This window comes from Mandrillus leucophaeus, unplaced genomic scaffold, assembly GCF_000951045.1.
Source record: "Mandrillus leucophaeus isolate KB7577 unplaced genomic scaffold, Mleu.le_1.0 Scaffold589, whole genome shotgun sequence".
Classification (NCBI taxonomy): domain Eukaryota; kingdom Metazoa; phylum Chordata; class Mammalia; order Primates; family Cercopithecidae; genus Mandrillus; species Mandrillus leucophaeus.
The window spans coordinates 1733771-1755979 of record NW_012106352.1 but is presented as its reverse complement, the minus strand read 5'-3'; the positions used below and the strand labels follow the sequence as shown (position 1 = coordinate 1755979).

The window sequence follows — 22209 nt, the reverse complement described above, 5'->3', positions numbered from 1 at the left end:
TTCAAGTGATTCTCCTTGCCTCAGCCTCCCAGGTAGCTGGGATTACAGGTGCTACTTGTATACTGGCTAATTTTGTATTTTTAGTAGAGAAAGGGTTTCACTATGTTGGCCAGGCTGCTCTGGAACTCCCGACCTCGTGATCCTCCTGGCTCAGCCTCCCAAAGTGCTAGGATTACAGATGTGAGCCACCATGCCTAGCCTATAATCTTTACTATAATAAAATAATAAAATTTGTCTATTAGTTATAGTAATAATCATTATAATACTTCTAGTAGTAATTGAAGATTTTTTTTCACTACAGCTACAAGTCTGGTTTTTGTCAGTCTTACTCTACTGTACCTACATAGAGCAAGGTTAATGATTCTTTCATTTGACAGTTTTTTTTTTTTTTTCAATATCTGATCCTAGAAGATAAGCTTTCTTTTATTGGAGGTCAGTACTTTCCTCTCTCAATCAGTTTTCTAACATCACAACCTAAGTAAGTTTAATACTGAAATAAGAACCAAATCCTGACTTTCAGTTCCGGGTTTCTCCCCGTGAAACTAGTTTCTCGAAATGTAAAACTTGCACCTTCCTCAATTCTTTTCAGATCATGAAATCGAATTTCTTTCTAGGTAATGTTTTTAATACTCAAAATTGTAATTAAAATGAACCTATTTTGTAACATTATAAACTCAAATTTTGTGCTTTCTTCATATTATGAGACCTTTCATTTCAACCTAAGAATATTAATTTCCTAGTGGCTCAAAGAAAGAGAAAAATACTCTATTATTAAAGATTATATGCCACACTTTTCTGTTATTTGAATGACTAAGTAAACATACTAAATATAATACTAATGCCATATTAACACATGAGTGTATATTGAAGGTCTTTTTCACTTGTGAACATGGCAAATTAATGACAATTTTGTAACACAGTCTGAGCACAACCAGAACATCCTTCTCAAAGCCATAAATAAACAGAACACTTGAACCTGATTAAAGAATAGAGGGTATTTCCCCTTTGCAGAGACACATCATGGCTCCCATGAGCAGTACATGAGACACTACATGTACAAGATTCATCTTGCATGTTGACCTCCATTGAGCACAGAGTCTTGGGTATCTTGTTCACTGCCATTTTCCCGGGAGCGAGAGCAGTAGTTGGCATGTGATAGGTGGATCAATAAATATAGAGTTAATGTATTAAGAAATGAATATTAATTCCTTTCTCCTCTCATAGATCTTTTCTTCTTCTTGGTGGTGCACCTTACAGCCTCAACATGTCAAATGATTTTGTCTCCCCCTGGGATCCTTTATAAAAATTTGCTGTCAGAATTTTCATTTACAATGAAGTAGAAAAGTAGGATAAAAGTTTAATTTATCCCTCATGTGTTTGATGATTCAAAAATCATTATTGATCATTAAACACCTTGAATACAAAGAGGGATGAGAACATGTACTACTGAACCATTCCTTATTTCTCTACATACATTTCCTCTTTTTTTTTTTTATTTGTACAATCTGTTCCAGTCAAACAAAACTTGTTTCAGCTTCTAAAATATAAATTATTCTCTTTCTCATCTTCAGGCCTTTGGACAACCTTAGACATCTCTTCTCCTTTTCCCCTGTTCTCTACCTTTTAAAGGAAGTCTCTGATAGTTCCAAAACAGGTTAAGTGTTTCTCCCTGTACATTTAAGTACTTATTGTACTTTACTTTAATTGCTTAGCTTTTTTTCCACCTGTATCTCTTCCTAGACTCCTTGGATGTTAAATTCCATGAAGGCATTGACTATGTCTGTTTCCAAGTACCCACAGTAAATAAACGAGAATAGTTACTTAGAACATCAGCAAATCAGTATATGTTGGAATTAAGGTATTAACACAAAAATACACAGACCACCCAATTGAGAATGCCAGTGTTACAGATGAGCAAATCACAGCTCACAGTGATACAGTGACCTCAAAATCAGCTGGTGGCAGAACTAGAGTAACCACTCAGGGGACATCACTGCCCATCCAAGTGTTCTTCCTTTCACACCATATTACCCTTTTCCCAGTATAGCTCTCTTTTAACAAGGGCCAAGGACTTGAACTATAATCCTTTTTATTTATTTATTTATTTATTTATTTATTTATTTAATTTGTTTATTTGTTTATTTCTGTATTTGTTCGAGACGGAGTCTTGCTTTGTTGCTCAGGCTGGAGTGCAGTGGCACGAGCTCAGCTCACTGCAACTTCCATCTCCCGTGTTCATGCCATTCTCCTGCCTCAGCCTCCCGAGTAGCTGGGACTATAGGCACCCACCACCACTCCCGGCTAATTTTTTGTATTTTTAGTAGAGACGGGTTTCACCATGTTAGCAAGGATGGTCTCGATCGCCTGACCTCGTGATATGCCCGCCTTGGCCTCCCAAAGTGCTGGAATTACCGGCGTAGCCACCACACCTGACCTTGAACTACAGTCTTAAAGCTCTAATTGTGGCAAAAATTTAATCACCAGTCAAAATATAGAAGCCCCAGGTCTTTCCCAGTGCCCTCCCCACAAAGGCTATCATATAAGAAATTTGACTGAAATTCCTGTTTGTATGTCTGATCTTGAATTTATTTCTATGCATATACTTTAAAATATCCTGAGAACCTACTCAAAAATTTATATGTTAGAATATCCTATATGCCCTTCTGCCCTTTATGCACTTTACATACATTAACTTACATGATTATCACACAACTCAGGAGAAATTTATTATTCTCATTTTACAGATGATGAAACTGAAATTAAGCTGAGTAATTTACCCAAGTCCACTCATCGAGTAAATGGAGGATGGGTAATAGAAATCTGGTTCTGTCTTTCATGAAGCACATGCTTTCACCTGTTTTGTTTTTGTATTTGCTTCTCATTTATGTCATTGTAAGTCTGGAGTACCCAACACAAAAGAGAGTCCATTATCATTCAACTGAATAACAGCTCTTATTGTAGAGGCTGGGCTTCATTTGCACCTTTGACATTTTAAAGGGCTGTGAAGAAAAAAGAAACTTGGAGAACTCTTCTCTTGCTACTTCTAAAACTCAGTGGGTATGTGTATGTTGGTGGGGAAAGCCACGTTTATATATTGCATTTATTTTTGAATTTTTAATTGGCATAATAATGTATCATCATTTAAGTTTTAACCTAGACTGCTGTGAGCAAGAATATTGCCCACTCAAATTAGGCTGCAAAATCCCACACAGTTTGATTAACAAATAGCTTTCTTTCTTCAGCTTTGGTTTGCGGCCTCTATAAAACAAGGTGACCTTCATACACTGAAACCATGAACTCAGCCATTCTTTAACATTATTTCCTTCATTGCCTTGTGTATATACACAGGAAAAGAAAAATGTCTCAATACAAAGTTAAACTTCCCTTGGCCTGGATGTCAGCAGAGCCCCTAAAATTTTTGAAGAGTAAATCAATGTTCTCTAAGATTAAAGCTTTGAGGCAGAGTAAATCCTCAGTAGAGTGATAACTAAGACTGCACCCATGTCTGCGGACAGAAAATGTTGCCAATCCTCAAAGCATATCTCTCTTGTTCTTAAAGAGATAAGAATATACTATCCCAATGGCTTCAAAAGATTATGTTATGCCTTCATGAAACTCCTTGAATTTTACCAATCTACTTCTCAAAGCTAGCAATATATCTATCATTCACACACAGTACACACACATGGTTATCTGCCCTCACATACTCTTTAAATGTTGCTCCTGCTTTAACTTTTATCTCTGCACCTATGTGGTCTCTTCAGAATCATTACAACCGCTATGGCACACACATGGCAGGAAACTTAGTTTGAGCTCCATAAGAAACAAAGTCTGAGATGGGAATTTGTGTGCAAGAAGTTTATTGGGAATGATCACAGCTGTGGTCAAAGTAGGGGCTAAGAGAGTAGTTGAATTGCAATGCAATTATAATAACAGCTTTAGCCTATCTTATGGGGAATTCTAAACTTGGATTAATTCTTCAGAGTTGTCCCACCTTGAGACAAATTGGTGGATTTTAACCAACTCATTGGCCAGTCATTAATGCATGCTCTCCTCTGGGAGTGGGTAAGATCTTGAGCAAAGTGGTTCTCTGGCTGGAGGCAGTTTCTAGAGAGGGATTCATTTAAGAAACATCATCTGCCAACAGTTTCAACATCTGGAAGTATGAGCAGGTGCGCTCTGAAGGTAGGATATGGTCAGCATACCACAGTGCCCCCAGGGCACTAACAGATACTTATGGTATGAGTGAATAAATATGTGCTGGTATGTGTCAGCATACCAAACTAGGGTCATGTGACAGAGTCAGAAAAAAAAAAAAAACAAAACACCATGATGTTTGGTTCATGCCTATAAGAGTTATTATAGGGGACCATTGCTTTATCCCATTTGCAAAAAGACAAAAGGAGGAGGAGGAGAAAAAGGCAAAGGAGAAGAAGAAGAAGGGCCTGAGTTTTAGCCAGTTTTATTTTTTAAGTGTTTTACGCTATCACAAAAAGTGTATGCACTTCTAAAACAAGTTGTCCAATTAGTATTGTTATTCAAACCAAAGTTAAAATCCAAGAGGTTGAAAAAAAGAACAGTAGTCTCTGAAAAACACTACGGGAAGGACAGGTGTCTCTTTAAGACCAAGAGAATTATGCTATGGGATTGGCAAGTTTTTCTAGATTTCATGCTGGTGAATCTACCTCCTTGTCCTGCTCCTCATTGACAATTTGAAAAGGATCCCCTGGCCATTCCCAGCTCGCTGTCCCTACTCCACATTGTCACCTCCTGTGGGAACTAGTTCACCCCCTCCTAGTTAGCCTCCTTCTTTATGATCTAGGGTCCCACCACCACCATCCTTCCAACTCCCAAGCCATCCTTCACATTATATAGCCAGAGCGTCTACCATTTAAGTCAAATTTGTCATTCCCCCACCTAAAACACTGTATTACTTTCCTTAAGATCCTTTGAAAGGCAATAAAACTCCTTAAGCAGCTTCTTTCTGCTTCTTCAACCTTATTCCCAACAGGTTCCTCATATTCACACATCCACACACTACATACACTATATCTGTCAATCCTGAGTATCTTCGTTTATTCAACAATTATATATTATTATATACACATATTGTGATGTTAGAGATATTATATGAGGAATGATAAATAATGTGCAGAAGTGTACAATACGTTTTCTAGGGCAGACACTCCTTTTTTTCTTCTTCCTGGAATGCCTTTTCTGTATGAATGAGGTAAACATTTATGCACTCCTCAAAAATCCAACTCAGATATAACACATTTTTAAAAAAAAGTCTCAGCCGGGCCTGGTGGCTCATGCCTGTAATCTTGGAATTTTTGGAGGCCAAGGCAGGCAGATCACAAGGTCAGGAGATCGAGACCATCCTGGTCAACATAGTGAAACCCTGTTTCTACTAAAATGCACAAAATTAGCCGGGCGTGGTTGCGTGCACCTGTAGTCCCAGCTACTTGGGAGGCTGAGGTAGGGGAATCACTCGAACTCGGGAGGCAGAGATTGCGGTAAGCCAAGATCGTGCCACTGCACTCCAACCTGGCGAGAGAGCAAGACTCTGTCTCAAAAAAAAAAAAAAAAATCTCATTTATCATCTACCTAACCAAGACAATCAACTCCTCCGTCTTCTTGGATCATCGCATTCTATGCATATATGTCTTTATTGTTCACTACATATTCAAACTTAAAAATTTTTTGGATGTTTTATTTTGTAGTATATATGATATATATATAATAAATATGTAACATTTATATGTAGATACATTTATATATAGTTCATACATGTACTTATATGTCTATATACACTGAAGCATTAAAATAAATAACTATAAACCCACCACCCACGTATGAGAACTGGAACATTACCCCTATTCCAGTTTCTACCTATATGCCTCTTTCCTGGACTAATTTTTCACTTTATCCTAGAATTATCACTATCCTGAAATGCATATTTATAACTCTCTTAACTTTGTTTTTATATCAAGTGTATGTGCTCTCATTTTTTAGCACTATGTTATTTACTTTGCATTATATTGAGGTTTGAAATTGTAATATAATCACATAGTGTACAATTTTTCAATAGTGAAAATGAATACATTTCAACTACACAACACCATCAATGAATGCTAGAAATAATAATGTTGAATTAAAAAAATAAAGTAGTATCTGACCACATACATTATGGTTCCCTTTTTATTGCAATATATGTTAATTATTTTTTAACCTGTATATTTTTCCCACTAGACTATAATCAATGCGTATTTGTTGAATTGAGTTGAACTCATTAATCCACATCTATTCTGACTTCCAATCATGTCTTGGATTCTGGGCTATCTGACATTTCTTATTTTGATTTGGCTCCTGATTCTTCTCCTCCCAAACCTGGTATTACTCTATGTAATATAGTTTGAGACACCACCTATATTTTTCCCTATGTCTGACCTTGGATTGGTCCTACTTACAGTTTTGCTACTTCAGTGTTAGGGCCAGCAGGTAGAAGAAATTCCTGACCAATCTGTCATTTGAGGGACAGAGCTTTCATTTGTCTGTTCCCCTAATAACACACAAGGTACAAAACTAGTATATAATGTATGATTGCAGCTCTGAAAGATTACATTGACTCAACTTCAATGATGTATTCATTCAAACCCTTTATTCCACCGTGTCAGTAGCTAATATCAGGAATGGCAATGCAGTGAAATTCTCTCTGGAAACTGCTTGGTATGTACCACCTTTCCAAATTATTCATTGGTTCCTAGAATAGTTGCATTGCATTAAAAGAGACCATGAAGATCATCACTCTAAAAGCCCAGCAAACGCAAAAATTGCTTCAATAGCACCACTATAACATAGTCCCTCAGCTTCAACTTTAATGCTTCCAAAACCACAGAGCTAAGTATGTCAAAGATCATCCATTTCATTATCGAATGGCTCCAAAAAAAAAAAAAAAAAAAATGAAGGCTTGCAAGTTGGGACTTTTGTTTGAATCCCTGTTGCATGAATGAGCTTAGCCTAGCCTCTTGAAATCTCACAGTCTTAGTTTGCTCATCTATACATTAATGTAACGTACCCACCCAAGAACTTGCCATATACAGACTGGGTCCTTAATGAGTGCTAGTCTATTTTGCCTTTCATTTATTTTTCCAAATGAAAACCATGCAGGTGTGTAATAGCTTTTGTGAGTGTTCCCTTTCATAGGCTAAACAATTTTCTTTTTCTCTCTCTCTGTTCCTCAAACTGCATGGTGCTCTCTCTTAGTGATGCCCCAAATCATACTTTCATTTTTTAAAAAATAATGACATTGGGCCGGGCGTGGGGGCTCACGTCTGTAATCCCAGCACTTTGAGAGGCTGAGGCGGGTAAATCACGAGGTCAGGAGATCGAGACCATCCTGGCCAACATGGTGAAGCCCCGTCTCTACTAAAAATCAGTTGGGCATGGTCAACTTGAATCAGGGAGGCGGAGTTTGCAGTGAGCCGAGATCACGCTACTGCACTCCAGCCTGGCAACAGAGTGAGACTCCATCTCAGTAATAATAATAATAATAATAATAACAACAACAACAACAACAACAACATTGAGCATACTGTGGTCACTTTTATCCACTACTCTTCTCTCTCTTTCTTTTTTTTTTTTTTTTTTTTTTGAGACGGAGTCTCGATCTGTCGCCCAGGCTGGAGTGCTGTGGCACGATCTCGGCTCACTGCAAGCTCCGCCTCCTGGGTTCACGCCATTCTCCTGCCTCAGCCTCCCGAGTAGCTGTGACTACAGGCGCCCGCCACTGCGCCCGGCTAATTTTTTGTATTTTTAGTAGAGACGGGATTTCACTATTTTGGCCAGGATGGTCTCGAAATCCTGACCTCATGATCCACCCACCTCGGCTTCCCAAAGTGCTCGGATTACCGGCGTGAGCCACCGTGTCCGGCCTCTTCCCTCTTTCTTACTCCCTCTACTTAATAACTAATAGTGCTAAAATAGGTCATTCTAGCTACACCTCTACTACCTAACCCAGGCTAGAAGCCTCCTCCATCACAGGAATCCGGAAAAGAAAAGCAGGAGGAACCCATGCACTCAGATATGCACTACATAGGAATGAAAACTATCCCTTGAGATGAGAAAACAATGCTCCTTCCTTAAGGAATATGCTCAGCTGGGGCTATCCCTTGTCACCACTCGCTTGGGCATTAGTTTCTGCACCTTAGATTATAATCTCCTGGAGAACTGAGGTTGATTTTTATTCTCTCAGCATCTGGTATCCCAGATACTATGAACCAAATTGCTGCTTAGTAAACTATATTAATTGATAATGACTAATTATAAATATTAAAATCATATTAACCTAGTTTCACTTGAATATTAAAAAAAGTTGAATTTATGATATCAACCAAAGATGGTTAGGAAAATCATTTTATAGTACCCATTAATTTTTTAAAAATGGAGTAATTAATAGAGTGTGTATCATTGAAATTCTTAATTAAAGCAGTTATGGGTCTAGAATATGAGCTACAATAATAATAATTCCTTTTACACATATGTGCATATCTATATATACCTATATGTATGCATTATGTTTGTATAATACATGCATGTATATGTATATGTGCATTCACATATATGTATTTATATTTATTAAGGCTATTTAATCCTCATTGGGAGCATAGGCATCTATGTTTTATAAATAACCAAGTGAGGACCTGAGAGGTTAAGGGCCTTGGCCAGGTTTACACAGTAAATTAGTGGCCTAGTTTAGACATCAAAATCCAGCTTCTCAGTCTGATGCTTTTATTCTAATATGATTTCCCTATTATGCTCCTTTATGTGATCTCATGAGTTAAACTGTAATTTTCTCTAATATAAAAGATGAGATCTTATTCAGCCTTAATTTCTTACTTGTTTTGTATTCAATATATACATTCTATTGCCAAGCTTTGCACGTTTTCCTTTCATGAGCTTTTTTTATCTTCCTCTTTTTTGTTAGCCCACTCTTAGTGTCTCACTCATTTAACTACATTCAAAAATCTTTATTTAGTACCGAACACATGCCAGAGGCTAACCACAAATTGTCTTAACCTTCTTGCTTATTAAACAAAACAAAATAAAATAAACCCTTTCTTCTAGAAATTTCAAGTATTGGAAACATCGGAAGTGGTTTCTTTGCAATTTCTGCAAATTCCAATGCCATCATGAAAACATTAAGTGTTTTCTTACTGGCTGTCCTGGTGGGAGACCCGGGGCTAGAATCGTGTTCTCTAAATTTAGCCTGGCTAAATATTGACTCTGGAAGATGCTCCTTCAAAACAAAGTGCTTCACAGATGCTGTGGTTTGAATATTTGTCCTCTCGAAAATGCAGGTTGAAATTTAGTCCCCAGTGTGGCAGTATTGAGAGGTAGGGCTTTTAAGAGGTGATTGAGTCAGAAGGGCTCGTCCTCATGAATAGATTAATCTGTTCATGGATGAATGGACTGATGGGTTATCATGGGAGCGGGACTGGTGGTTTTATTAGAAGAAGCGAGACCTGAGCTAGCACGCTGTCCCCTCATCATAAGATGCCCTGCGCCACCTCAGGATGCTGGCGAGTGTCCCCACCGGCAAGAAGGCCCTCACCAGATGTGGCCCCTTGAGCTTGGACTTCTCAGCCTCTAAAATAGTGGGAAAGAAGCTCCTTTTTAAAAAAAAAAAAAATTACCGCCTTTCAGGTATTCTGTTATACGCAACAAAAAATGAACTAGGATAATAGACATACATTTAGAATTGTTGTATACCATAGCTCATAAGCCCATTCCAGTCTCTGTAGTACTCTTTAAGAAAATAGCTGTTTAAGTTTGCTTAATCTTCTATTTCCTAAACAAAGCATTTGATTCAATTTTGTTTTCATATGTAACTTCATCAGGAAAATACTTTGGGAACACTAAAATAGATTATGACTTGAGGAATGGTGCTTTATTTTTTTTATTTCCACTGCCTAGATAGGTCTCTGGTGTGTATAAAACACTTGATATTTTTAATCTCTTTTTTTTGATGAATTAAGGAATATAATATGTGTTATTTATGTTTCCCTGTTTATGTTGCTGTCCTTCCTCTAACATCTTGCTCCTCGTTTCCTGTTCATACACACATCTCACCTCCAACACCAACATTCTTACTTTATAGTCCTGCTAAGTCCTCCACTTACTCTTCCAGATTTTATCATCTGTTGGGAAAAATTATTTTGTTGACTCTGATCCCCAGATGCTTTTATTCCCCATTAATCAAGCACCTCCTGGAATTCCAATTGCTTTTTTTCTACCTGACTTAATCCCAAAGCCTACATAAATTCCAGCTCTTTCATAAACATCTCAGATTCAGAGCCAGGGTATCATCCCATTTCCAAATCTGCACTCTCACAGAAGTGGACCTGATACTTGTAATACTTAGCACTTTTATGTCTGTATCTACACTCAGAGCCCGTAACGTCTGGGGCCAGAGAATTATTTAATTTATTGTTATGAGAGATTGTTTTGTATATTGAGGAATGTTTAGCAGTACTCCTGTCACTAAATGCCAGTGACACACCCCCAGTTGTGATAACCAAAAATGACTCCAGAAACTGCCAGATGTCACCTGGAGAACAAAGTCTCTCCCCTCCCATCCCTGTTGAAAGCCTCTGATTTAAGGCTATATCCATATCCATATTCATAGTCACATCTGCATTTGGACTGAGAAGTAACATTGATTTATCTTGATCTACATTAGGCACCAGGTTCAATAGCATATGTTATCTGTTTTAGTTTTCATGATGATCCTCAGGGGTATTCATAGAACCAGTTTAAACATGAGGAAGACATAGCTCAGAGGCAGAAATAACTCAAAATAAAATCAACTATGGTATGCACACATTTCCCTGCACCATATTAGTTACTTGAAAACTTCTTAAGGATGGGATCCCCTCTGCTTTCACCTTGCTATCTCCCACAGGACTATTAGGTAGTAGTTGTATAATAAAAATAATAGTAAGTTGGTGAATCAAAAGCAATATTCTTAGACTTACTATATGAGCTTTAACCTCTCTCTGGGCTGCAAATTTTCTAGATTTGCCTTACCTATGAGTTGCCTACCTGTTTCTTAACCCTGATATATTTATATTAGGGATGTAAATTGAATATAATTGTATTGCTTAAGTGCATTATTTAATAATATAATTGCGTTAATCTTTCTGTCTGTCTTCAAGTTTTGGCATCGTAGTACAATGAAAAATGCATGAGCTTTCCGAATCAAAAGGATGTTAATTTTAAATTCTGACTCCATGCCTAACTGGCTCTGTGGCATTTACTTCAAAAACTAAACATTTCTGTGATCACTGCAAGGAATACAGAGATAAAAACAAAACCCCGACTATCCAGAGATTTATACTCTAATAAGGGAAACAAAACTTGAAAAGAAATTAATTTAAATACCAAGATATAACATTAGAAGCACATGCAAAGTACAAAGTACAGAGATGGCACAGAGGAAGGACGATGTACCTTTATCAGGTAAAGATATGGAACACTTTCAGGACAGATTGTGCTTATGATGGGTGATAAGGAATAGACAGAGCCAGAAGATAAACCTCTTCTACTTCCTGTGTCTCAATTTCAGTATTTATAAAATAGGGATAATTATACATCTGGTGGTTATGAGTATTAAATGTGATGGGACTACAACATGTTTCATATAGTGTTGAACAGAGAGTAGACACATAATAAATATTATCTCCTTTCCATTTCCTTTAAAGGACAACAGTTACGTCATTTATAATTGTTAATAGTTAAGCTACTACAAGGCAGTAAGAGAGCTAGTGAATGACAGATTTTCATAGATTGCAAAGTTAGTATATTTCTTCTCTTGTTCAGATACTATAAGAAAATCTTCAAATTCATTCTACATTATCAACTCCCCAAGGAAGACGAGCAAGTTCTGCATTCCATCTCAAAATGTTGTAAGGCATTTTTATCAGACAAAGGCATCCTTCTCACAAGCCTTCCGCGACTTTCTTCCTGTTCTTTAAAATACACACAAACTATACAACTTGAACATTGTAACAGGTCTGCTTTCTGTTCCATTCAGTGACAGTAAGTACAAGAGCAGAATAGAAAACCCTGAAAAGTAAAATCAAATCCCAAGCGCTTTACACATCTTTCTAAGCCTCTGTGGAGGATTCTAAAGATTGACTCTTCTGTTATTCAAGCTGCTTCACCAACTGCCCTGTCAGAGCTCCAGACTCGGACCCTATTTAGGATCCTCATCCCTGAATGTCTCTTGCTATCAAGATAAGTCTTCATTTCTCTTTGTAAAGTGACAGCAGAGATCTGGGAAGGTGAAGAATCTTTTCCCACCGAGCTTCAAATAACTCACTTCTAAAGCAGTTCCATAATTCTCACTGTAGCCATGAGGTTGTGAAGTCTCATTATCTCTGACCTTGGTCTTTCTCAGCTGCCATGACCCATGAAGGAAAAAAGGTCAGTGGCTGACATTCTTTCATTCAACCAACATCTACTGAGCACTTTCCTGGTGCCAGGTATGGTGCTGGGCTGCAGGGATATGTCAAAGTTTTATTTACTAAAGATCTAATAAGATGAGGCCGGATGCTGTGGCTCATGCTTGTAATCCCAGTACTTTGGGAGGCCGAGGCGGGTGGATCACCAGGTCAGGAGTTAAAGACCGCCTGGCCAACATGGTGAAACCCAGTCTCTACTAAAAATACAAAAATCAGCTGTGCGTGGTGGCGGATGCCTGTAATCCCAGCTACTCAGGAGGCTGAGGCAGAGAATTGCTTGAACACGGGAGGCAGAGGTTGCAGTGAGCAGAGATTGTGCCAGTGCATTACAGCCTGGGTGACAGAGCAAGACGCTGTCTCAAAATAAATAAATAAATAAATAAATAATAACAACAACAATAATAATAAGATGAATATAATCTGGCTTTATTCATTTCAGTAGCCTTATTCCCTTCTTTTTGGAAAGTGGGGTAGTGAAAATATATATTAGGCATCTTTATGACTTCAATCCTTTTTTTTTTTTTTTTTTGAGATGGAGTCACTCTGTTGCCCAGGCTGGAGTGCAGTGACACCGTGTCAGCTCACTGCAGCCTCCAGCTCCTGGGTTCAAGCAATTCTCCTGCCTCAGCCTCCTGAGTAACTGGGATAACAGGCACCCATCACCTAAACCCAGATAATTTTTGTATTTTCAGTAGAGACAGGGTTTCACCATGTTGGTCAGGCTAATCTCAAACTCCTGATCTCAGGTGATCCACCCACCTCGGCCTCCCAAACTGCTGGGATTACATGTGTGAGCCACCATGCCCGGCCACTACTTGAACCCTTAAGGTCACTCTGGGCTTCATAATATAGAATCTAGAGCAGCTTTATAATGTGGCTCCAATCTTCATGTGTAGGAATATCTTGAGCCAAAGTTAAGCATGAGGCAATTTCTATCATTAGTGAAAGGATGTGTCTATAGTTTATTGCATTTAGCTTACCCTAGAAGCATAAACTACCCACCTGAGGTGTGAATGCACCTTGTATTTAATGATTAGTGGAGATTGTTTGCAACTGATCTTGCAAATTACACTCTTCACATCTCAAAGGGACTTTATTTTGCAAGGGTATTCAATGACTCCTGTTAGATCTGTCCTAAATACATATAAACACAAACAAGATGCTACACAGTTTATAACCATCTTTCCCCTTTACATAGCACTGAAACAGTAGTGAGTACAGTATGGTAACTGAGGGAAATTCACCAGACTAATTGTGATAAGGGAGGATCAAGCTTAAGTTTTTTCACATCTCTTTTGAATCTGTCAGCTATTCGACTTGGGAGATTCAGAAGAGTTGTAGAAAAACTTAAGCTTGGCTTGAAATGTCAGCATTTAAGGCATCAGATGTAAGGAGTTAGGGCATCTGGAGTTTGGCCAACCTATAGAACTTGGAGATACTAAAGTAATATCTAGAAAGCCAAGCACAGGGCCTAGACTCCAGGAAAGGGGTTAGCAGACTTACTATGTGCCAAGTCCACAGCAGACCAGAGTCTGAGGACCAGGGTCCTCTTTCTGTGGAGACTGGAGGGAGAACCAAGGGCCCAGACAGCAGCCAATCTAGCCCCACAATCACACCTGATAGTGGACAGATCCCTGTCGCGTCCTGGGGCTCCTGAAAGTGCCCAATTTTGCTTATAAACATGCAAAGGGTGCATCTGTTGTGCGATCTGTAGGCTGTGTCTAGATGCTGTGTTTTAGTAGGAGAAAATCACCTACTTTCTACCAGGCCAGATTCTCAGTGGTCCAGGCCTAAGTCAGGGCAGAAGCAACAGAGTACATGCTATTGCTGGGGCAGGCTAAAGCCAGCACACTTTAGCATTTTATAGATGTGACGAGAGACGCACAGAAAGCTGTGGAGCTTTCCGAGTTCACGGAACAAGGCAGAGGTCTAACCACTATTTGAAGCTTACTACCTCACTTGTTATGCAAATTTGCCTATTGTTTGTGCATACTTGTGTGCATATATTATGTGAATATACCTACTTCAGCATACAACACACATTCTTTAAATGATTCAGTGAATGAATATATGATATAAGGTAGAATTTATCCTGTTTGAATATAAAGGTATTTATTCATTCATTCAATAAAGACAGGAAAGGTACGTGCTATCATGGAGCTTACATTCTTATGAGGGGAAGAATTAATACTCAAGATTTTAAATAGTTGAACAGGACTGTTTCAAATAATATTGAGTGTTGTGAAGACATAAGATAGAATACTGAAATAAGAATTTTGCCTTTCTCTTTGTACAAAGGCAACAATGACTAAATGCAGATTAATGAAGCATGCAAGGAACTAATTCTGCCTTCTCCATGCAACAGTGCACCTACCATTTATTCCCCTTCCTCTGATCATGTTTTCTGGTTTGGTGGCCACATCACGTACACTTTCTGTCATTTTCCTGAAATATATCAATAATGTTTAATTTGACAGAATCTGAACCAAACTTGTGGGGGAAGAGCAGCAGGGTGAGCTTTGGGGTCTGGGCCAAGCCTTCGTCTTCAGAGAAGCAGGTTATCCAATGGCTGAACTATGAATTGTGCATAGTCAGTGTTCAGTAAAAATTCCCTTTTCTCAGCATCAAGAAAACAAGGAAACAGAATATTCTCCTCTTGGATATTTCCATAGCTCTTGACTGACCTTGTACCACACACAGACTGGGTTTTGAAATACATCAGAAGTTTAAATTCAGTTATCTTTATTAACTCCTTGCCCACATCAGCTTAAGCCCAATATGTCCCAGGAATAACTTGAAGGTTGTTATGTAGAAAGTTAAAAGGACTATTGAAAGCAGAAATATGATTTCTAGAAAAGGGGATCTTTTCTACAATATTCTACTTTCTTTTCTAATGACTGAAAGGACAGAGAAATTCAACTTTTAATTCTAGCTGGAGCATCCACATTGATGAGCTACTAATCTCACTGTGCCTCAGGCTTCCTATTTGTAAATAAAGAGATGCCTGGTTGTTTTCAGGCTTTAAAGTAATTTCATGTTCATGTACATTCACATATATAAAATATATAGCACAGTGCTTGGCACATAGTATACACTAAATAAATTTTTTTCTCCTCTGTAAGGAGTTCTGGCCTTAATTTCAAACAAGCCACAAACTGAAACCATAAAGATGGAAATAAAGAATATAAAATTTGAAAATGTGTAAATTACTGAAAGCACAAGAACCATTAATTGTCAAGGATGGTTCTCATTAAACTAGCAGCATATGTTGCTATTATAAGGATGTTTGTCACGAGCTCCTGAGAGGTCTATTAACAATAAAATCCTATTATTCCAGATGTTTCACATCCATGTAATACACCCACAATAATTAATTTCATATGGGCTAAATTCATAAATCTAGAAAACTAGAAAGACGTGTTATTCACCACATAAGGCATCTTATATCCTATTTATAATCTGACTGAAATGCTAAAAAATGCCATTAATTACAGGGAAACCCACTATCATTTTTCTTTATCTCTGGAATAGACTTTGAATTTGAAAATACTCCATTACCATTATAAAGGCAGCATCTGAGCAAACAAGGAGAAGAAGAAAGTTGCTGTCACATCTGCTGTTGCCGCTCAGGTCACTTCTTCTGGTGGCGTTATGGCTCAGGATTGCTGCTGCCACCCCTGGCTGGCCTTAGCTGGGCCCTGCTTTGTGCCAGAATTGTGCTAGGTGCTTCATGTGTATCATGACTTTTCTTCACAATATCCTCGTTAGATAGTCTTCCCTTTATAAAGGTAGAGGCTCAAAGAAGTGAAATAACTGATCCAATGTCACAACTCCTAAATGATAAAGCTAGGATTTGAACTCAGATCTCTAGCACCAACATCTGACCTCTCTCCATGTTACTAAGCTGCCTCTCTAAGGTAATAATAAAAGCTTTCATTTGTTGTGTGCCTGATCCAGCCTGCCAGATAACCTGAGACAGAAAAAAGAAACACACACACACACACACACACACACACACACACACGGGATTCTCCAATATAAAGTCCGAAGGTCAACTACTGCAACTGCCACTCAATGTCAGAATACCCTTTACAGAGGCTTGACAAATAACTAAATGGTCACCCAGAGTTCATTAAACCCTGTACCTCTTGAAGGCAGAGATTCATCTTCTTTTATATTCTAGCACCTGTTGTGCGCTCTGGTATGTAGAGTCAATGCTAATTTTTTATTTTTATTTTTATTTTTTAAGATTCCAACTTTTTGAATTTTTTCCCCTTTTACACAAAACAAATTAGAAGAAATAATAAAGGATTAAAACTGAAAAAGTTATTCTGTAGAACATGTATACACAAAAAAATGTGTATACATGTAGTAGAACATGTATACATAAAAAAATCCAGATAGGAAGACAGGCTTATTTACAATGAAAGTAAGGTAAAATTAAGGTAGTTTTCTTATGAAATATTTTTTTAAAAAATCAAATATATGCTATAATAGGCACCACTGTTTACAACAATATTAAAGACGAAAAAACAACACTTATTTAATAGGCACAGATATACCACAAGGTACAACATCGGTGTAACAAATTCACAAAACTGTATTACAGCCAGTTAATCAGTTTAAGAATTGTTTCCAAGTCAGTCACATTTTTGGCTTTCATTCCTACAGATTTCATTCCTACAGATTTCAAATACTCTAAATTTCTAGCTATCGAGAAGTTAAGAATGATTATAAGAAGCTTTCCAAGGAGTTACAAAATCTTTGTAGACCAAAGGCCAACTATCATCACCTCAAGTCTGCTCTCACCAGCAGCCCTTGTATTTTTCAGGGAGAAATCTCTAGGAAAAAAAGTCAGACACCAGTGTAGTCACTATCTCCCATGCCAAACCCAGGGGACTAAAATGACCAGTATTACCATAAAACGAGAATTGTGAGGTTTACCTTAAAAGGCTTATTCTGGTCTCAAAAATTAGTCAGATAAGATTATCTTCTACTGAAATGAATCTTGCCTAAACACAGAAGACTGGTATCCTTTACTGCTGGTCCTAAAGTCATAGACATGAATTTTAACCTACTGTATACTATAGCTAAAATCAGCTGAAAATCTGAAATTAAAAATACGCTAGAAATCCTAAATCCAATCTTTTGGAAGTCTGCTATTGAAAGGCCTTTTAGGATTTACTAACTTCAAGTCTAAGTGCAAAGGGACAAAAGCTTAAGCCTGTCGGACATTCCTTTTTTTGGACAAAAAGATCAAAGTTTCCTACAAATTGCTAAGCTTTGCACAAGCGAGAAACCTACACATACTAGTGCATGGAATCAGTTTCATTTTATTCCATGGGGATTCTTCTCCCACGGGAAAGAAACAGAATGAGGAATGAATCTTAATTGGTCTCTTCATCGCAAGTGGTAAACTTGGTCTCTATATTCACAAAGTCAGAAAGTTTTTTAAGCAGACTGTGGAAGCAGACAGTAGAACCAGCTTCCTGTAGCCACAGACCACTACCTTGTATCCAGCAAGAGCAAAGATGAACTTGAACAATTATCCAGAGTCACTTGAATCGTACTAAAGGGCAAGGTTCACCACTATAAAAAAGGAAGTTGTCTAAAAGCAAGAATTCAATTAACCCGGGGTAAGAAAAATCAAAACAAGTCATACATACTAATGAGTTGTCCATGAGGCCAACTGGTAAGAACGTACTCAACTATACATGACATGAAGACAGTATGCACAAAGCATAACTTGGCGAGCCTGCATTTCTATTAACTACGGGCAGAGTGAGGGAGAGCAAAGAACTACTTCTGTAACATTTTAGTATCCAGATAGTACAGCAGAAACCATTCCCAGGGGCAATGGGTGCTCCATTAATCACACTGAATAAAGCAGATGAATTATTCATTTTTCTATTCTTTTTGTTTGAGAAGTTGGGTTAGCTCCCTTTTGGCCATTCCAGTGTACTTAGAAATGATTCCATGTTGGTTTAGTCCAGGAAGCAATAGTAAAGAAGTCACTATCAGGCAGGTGAGAAGCAAGTTGTGGACTTGCTGTCCCACCTAAGCAATCTCAGTTAGGGAAATGATCATGGTCATGAAGTGCATCTTAGGTTTATCTTCCTTTAGTGTGAAGAGGCATTTCCACCAACCCACAGCTCTGCATCGAGTTTTTAACTAGATTGCTGCAAATTTCATGAAATCTTTGCTGTTGTTCAGTGGTCCATTTATTGGAGCCAAAAATTCTAGGCACCAGAATGGGAACAAGGTAGTCAGCCAAATGGATCTAGATAGTAGATAATCAGAAACATCAAAGAAACCACACCCATGATGGCAGGTGGAAACCAGGCTGTTTCCCATGGGAGGACTTTATCAGCATCAGCATCACTTCTCCCCATCCTTGCAGCTGTTTTTCCAGACTTGCAGTCTCTGTAGCCAGCAGGTTAGTGATGTGATTATCTCCCTCTGCCATTATCTCTGAGATGCCATCTCCATGAATGCAGGCTGCCTTCCCAGTGAACCCTCCTACCGAGACCTGCACGACGACCACAGCACCAGAGTCAATGTTCATCGAATGGCAATTTATCACATGACAAAAACACACGAATTTGGGCTATAGAAGAATAGTCATTCAGCAGGTGAGATTTCAAGTTTATGATGTTGAGGATTAAATGTGGGTAAATATAATATCTAGAAGAAATTATATACTGTTTTCAAACTTGAGAGTAGAACCTACTGAAACAGCAATGTTATCACATAAATGTGGCAGGATGAGCCACAGACAAGAACCCCTCAGACACTAAGTTGTAGAAGGAAAAGTCTTTATTCAGCTGGGAGCATAGGCAGACTCACATCTCCAAAAACCAAGCACACCGAGTGAGCAATTCCTGTCCCTTTTAAGGGTTCACAACTCTAAGGGGGTCTGTGTGAGAGGGTCGTGATCTATTGAGCAAGCGGGGGTACGTGGCTGGGGGCTGCACACATCAGTAATTAGAACGGAATAGAACAGGACAGGGGTTTTCCCAATGCTTTTCCATACAATGTCTGGAATCTATAGATAACATAACCAGTTAGGTCAGGGGTCAATCTTTAACCAGGCCCAGGGCGTGGCGCCGGGCTGTCTGCTTGTGGATTTCATTTCTGCCTTTTAGTTTTTACTTCTTCTTTCTCTGGAGGCAGAAATTGGGCATAAGACCATATAAGGGGTGGTATCCTCCCTTAAAAATAATAGCTATGTTAATAATTAACATTTATTGAGCACTAGCTGTGTGTCAATCACTATATCAAGAACTTTAAATTATAAACACAACTAATCCTCATAACAACTCTATGAGATGCATAGTACTATCTCTGAACTCAGGGAATGTAAATAAAAGAGGTCGTACAGCTAGCAAGATATAGAGCCAGGATTCAAACAAAGGCTGTCTAGCCCCAGAGCCTGCTGGCAACCACCATACTAAACACTCCTTGGGAACTCAAGCTAAGCTAATGGGATACCATGGAATTGTAGGTTATTTTATCTAGTTATAGTTTTCCTATTAAATGTTTTTACACCATGAGAAAATTAGCTGGAAAGCTAAATGGTTTTTGTTTGTTTGTTTGTTTGTTTACCTGGCTGTAGAAATCAGGAAAAGTCAGGATGAAAAAGACATGCTCTAACAAGTTGGAGGGGCTAGATACCAAACTGCTAGAACATGTGACATGTGCTATCATCTTTCATCTTCTCTTGCACTACGGTTGGTGCCAGTGTGATGTAGTGGTTCAGAGCTCTGGCTTTCAACTCAAATACAGCCAAGTTCAAGTCCAGCTCTGATGCTTACTAGCCGAGTGATCTGGACAGGGCAAAGACCTTCAAATCCTTCACATATAAAATGTGCCTAGTTATAATATCTCTTTACATCAGGGGACACTAGAAAATTTAAACAAGATAATACATGCAAATTTTAGTACAATGCCTGGAATATATCGAAATGTGCATATAAGTATTATTGCTATTAGTTCCTGTTTTACAGATGTAAAATAAGAAGGTCTAAGATATCAACCAGATGCTGAATAAAGTTTGTGTGCCTATAAGCCCAGCATTTTGGGAGTCTGAGGCGGGTGAATCACCTGAGGTTAGGAGTTTGAGACCAGCCTGACAAACATGGAGAAACCCTGTCTCTACTAAAAATACCAGACTTTCTAAAGGTGGTGGTGCATGCCTGTAACCCCAGCTACTTGGGAGGCTGAGGCAGGAGAATCACTTGAACCCAGGAGGCAGAGGTTGTAATGAACTGAGATCACACCATTGCACTGAAGCCTGGACAACAAGAGTGAAACTCCATCTCAAAAAAAAAAAAGTAGAAAGCCACAAGCTCTCCTTTGTCTTGTTTGCAAGCAATAGCAGCAAAGAGAGAATTCCCACTCTTCTAGCAGTTTCAGAAAAACAGCCATTTTGTGATGTTACAAAGCATAAGCCCTCCCTCCCCCTGTGGTCCTATGTTCAGTACTAGCACTAATCATTTGTATGCTCTAGGTGGGGTTGCCTTCTGCTCTACCTCCAGCCAGGATTAAAGAGTGTCACAAGTAGCAGGAATCTATTCCTCCAAACTTCATGTTATATAACAGAAAGTCAACTGAATAAAACAAAGTAAGCAAATAATCAACGAGCCCATATTGTTCTTTCAGGTTGATAACATTTTGCCAAAACATGCCTTCTAGTAGCTATCATTATTAAGACTTTCACTTATATGACTTTACACATGTTGGTTAAGGCTTTTCATGTGTATTACATGATGTTTTGATTTTCACTCTCATCCTCTTGGTTGAGTTGCTGGGATATCAGCATTTCTCTTTTGTGATGTGGAAACTGGGACTTGAATCATCTGCATGAATTGATCCAAATCCCATAATCACAAGGCCAGAGAAAGAATTTTATCAAATCTTGTTTCTTACTTAAAACTCTGCCACCAGGTCTCACTGCTCTCAGAGTGAAATCCGATCTCCTTTCCATGAATACCTGTATGGCCTGGCTCATGCAAACTTGTCTAATCTCATTTCAGGCAGTTTTTTTCTTTCTTTTTTTTTTTTTTTTTTTTTGGAGACACAGTCTCACTCTGTTACCCAGGCTAGAGTGCAGTGGTGCCATCTCGGCTAACTGCAACCTCCACCTCCTGGGTTCAAGCGATTCTCGTCCCTCAGTCTCCCAAGTAGCTGGGATTACAGGCACCCGTTACCACACCTAGATAATTTTTAAAATGCTTTTAGTAGAGATGGGGTTTCACCAGTTTGGCCAGGCTGATTTAGAACCCCTCACCTCAAGTGATCCACCTGCCTCAGCCTCCCAAAGTGCTGGGATTACAGGTGTGAGCTGCCATGCGCTGCCCTCTGTCTGTTACTCATTATGCTCCCACAACATGGACTTTCCATTAAAGGAAGGTTCTCAGCTGTTTCCTGCATTGGGCGCTGTATGTGGTCTAAGGACAGAGAGGCATCCAATCAGCAGAGCACGGGGCAGAACACACCTGGGAGGTACATCTGCAGGTGGTGGGGCATGGGCTCCATGCCTCTCGGGAGACTTCTACTCCAGAATTCTAAGAGACTTCTTTAGATTCAAAACTTGGTGTCATTGGGGAATACTAAGCTGATCATCATCTAAGAGGTAAACACAGAACAATAAAACTTGATGAGGATTTTATTTGATAAGCGTGGT

The 22209-nt window shown here is 38.6% G+C and overlaps 1 pseudogene; it reads right to left on the bottom strand.

The window, feature by feature from the left end:
• Nucleotides 1–18419: 18419 nt before the first annotated feature.
• On the bottom strand, nt 18420–19053 carry LOC105553232 (annotated as a pseudogene).
• Between the last annotated feature and the right edge of the window lie 3156 nt (nt 19054–22209).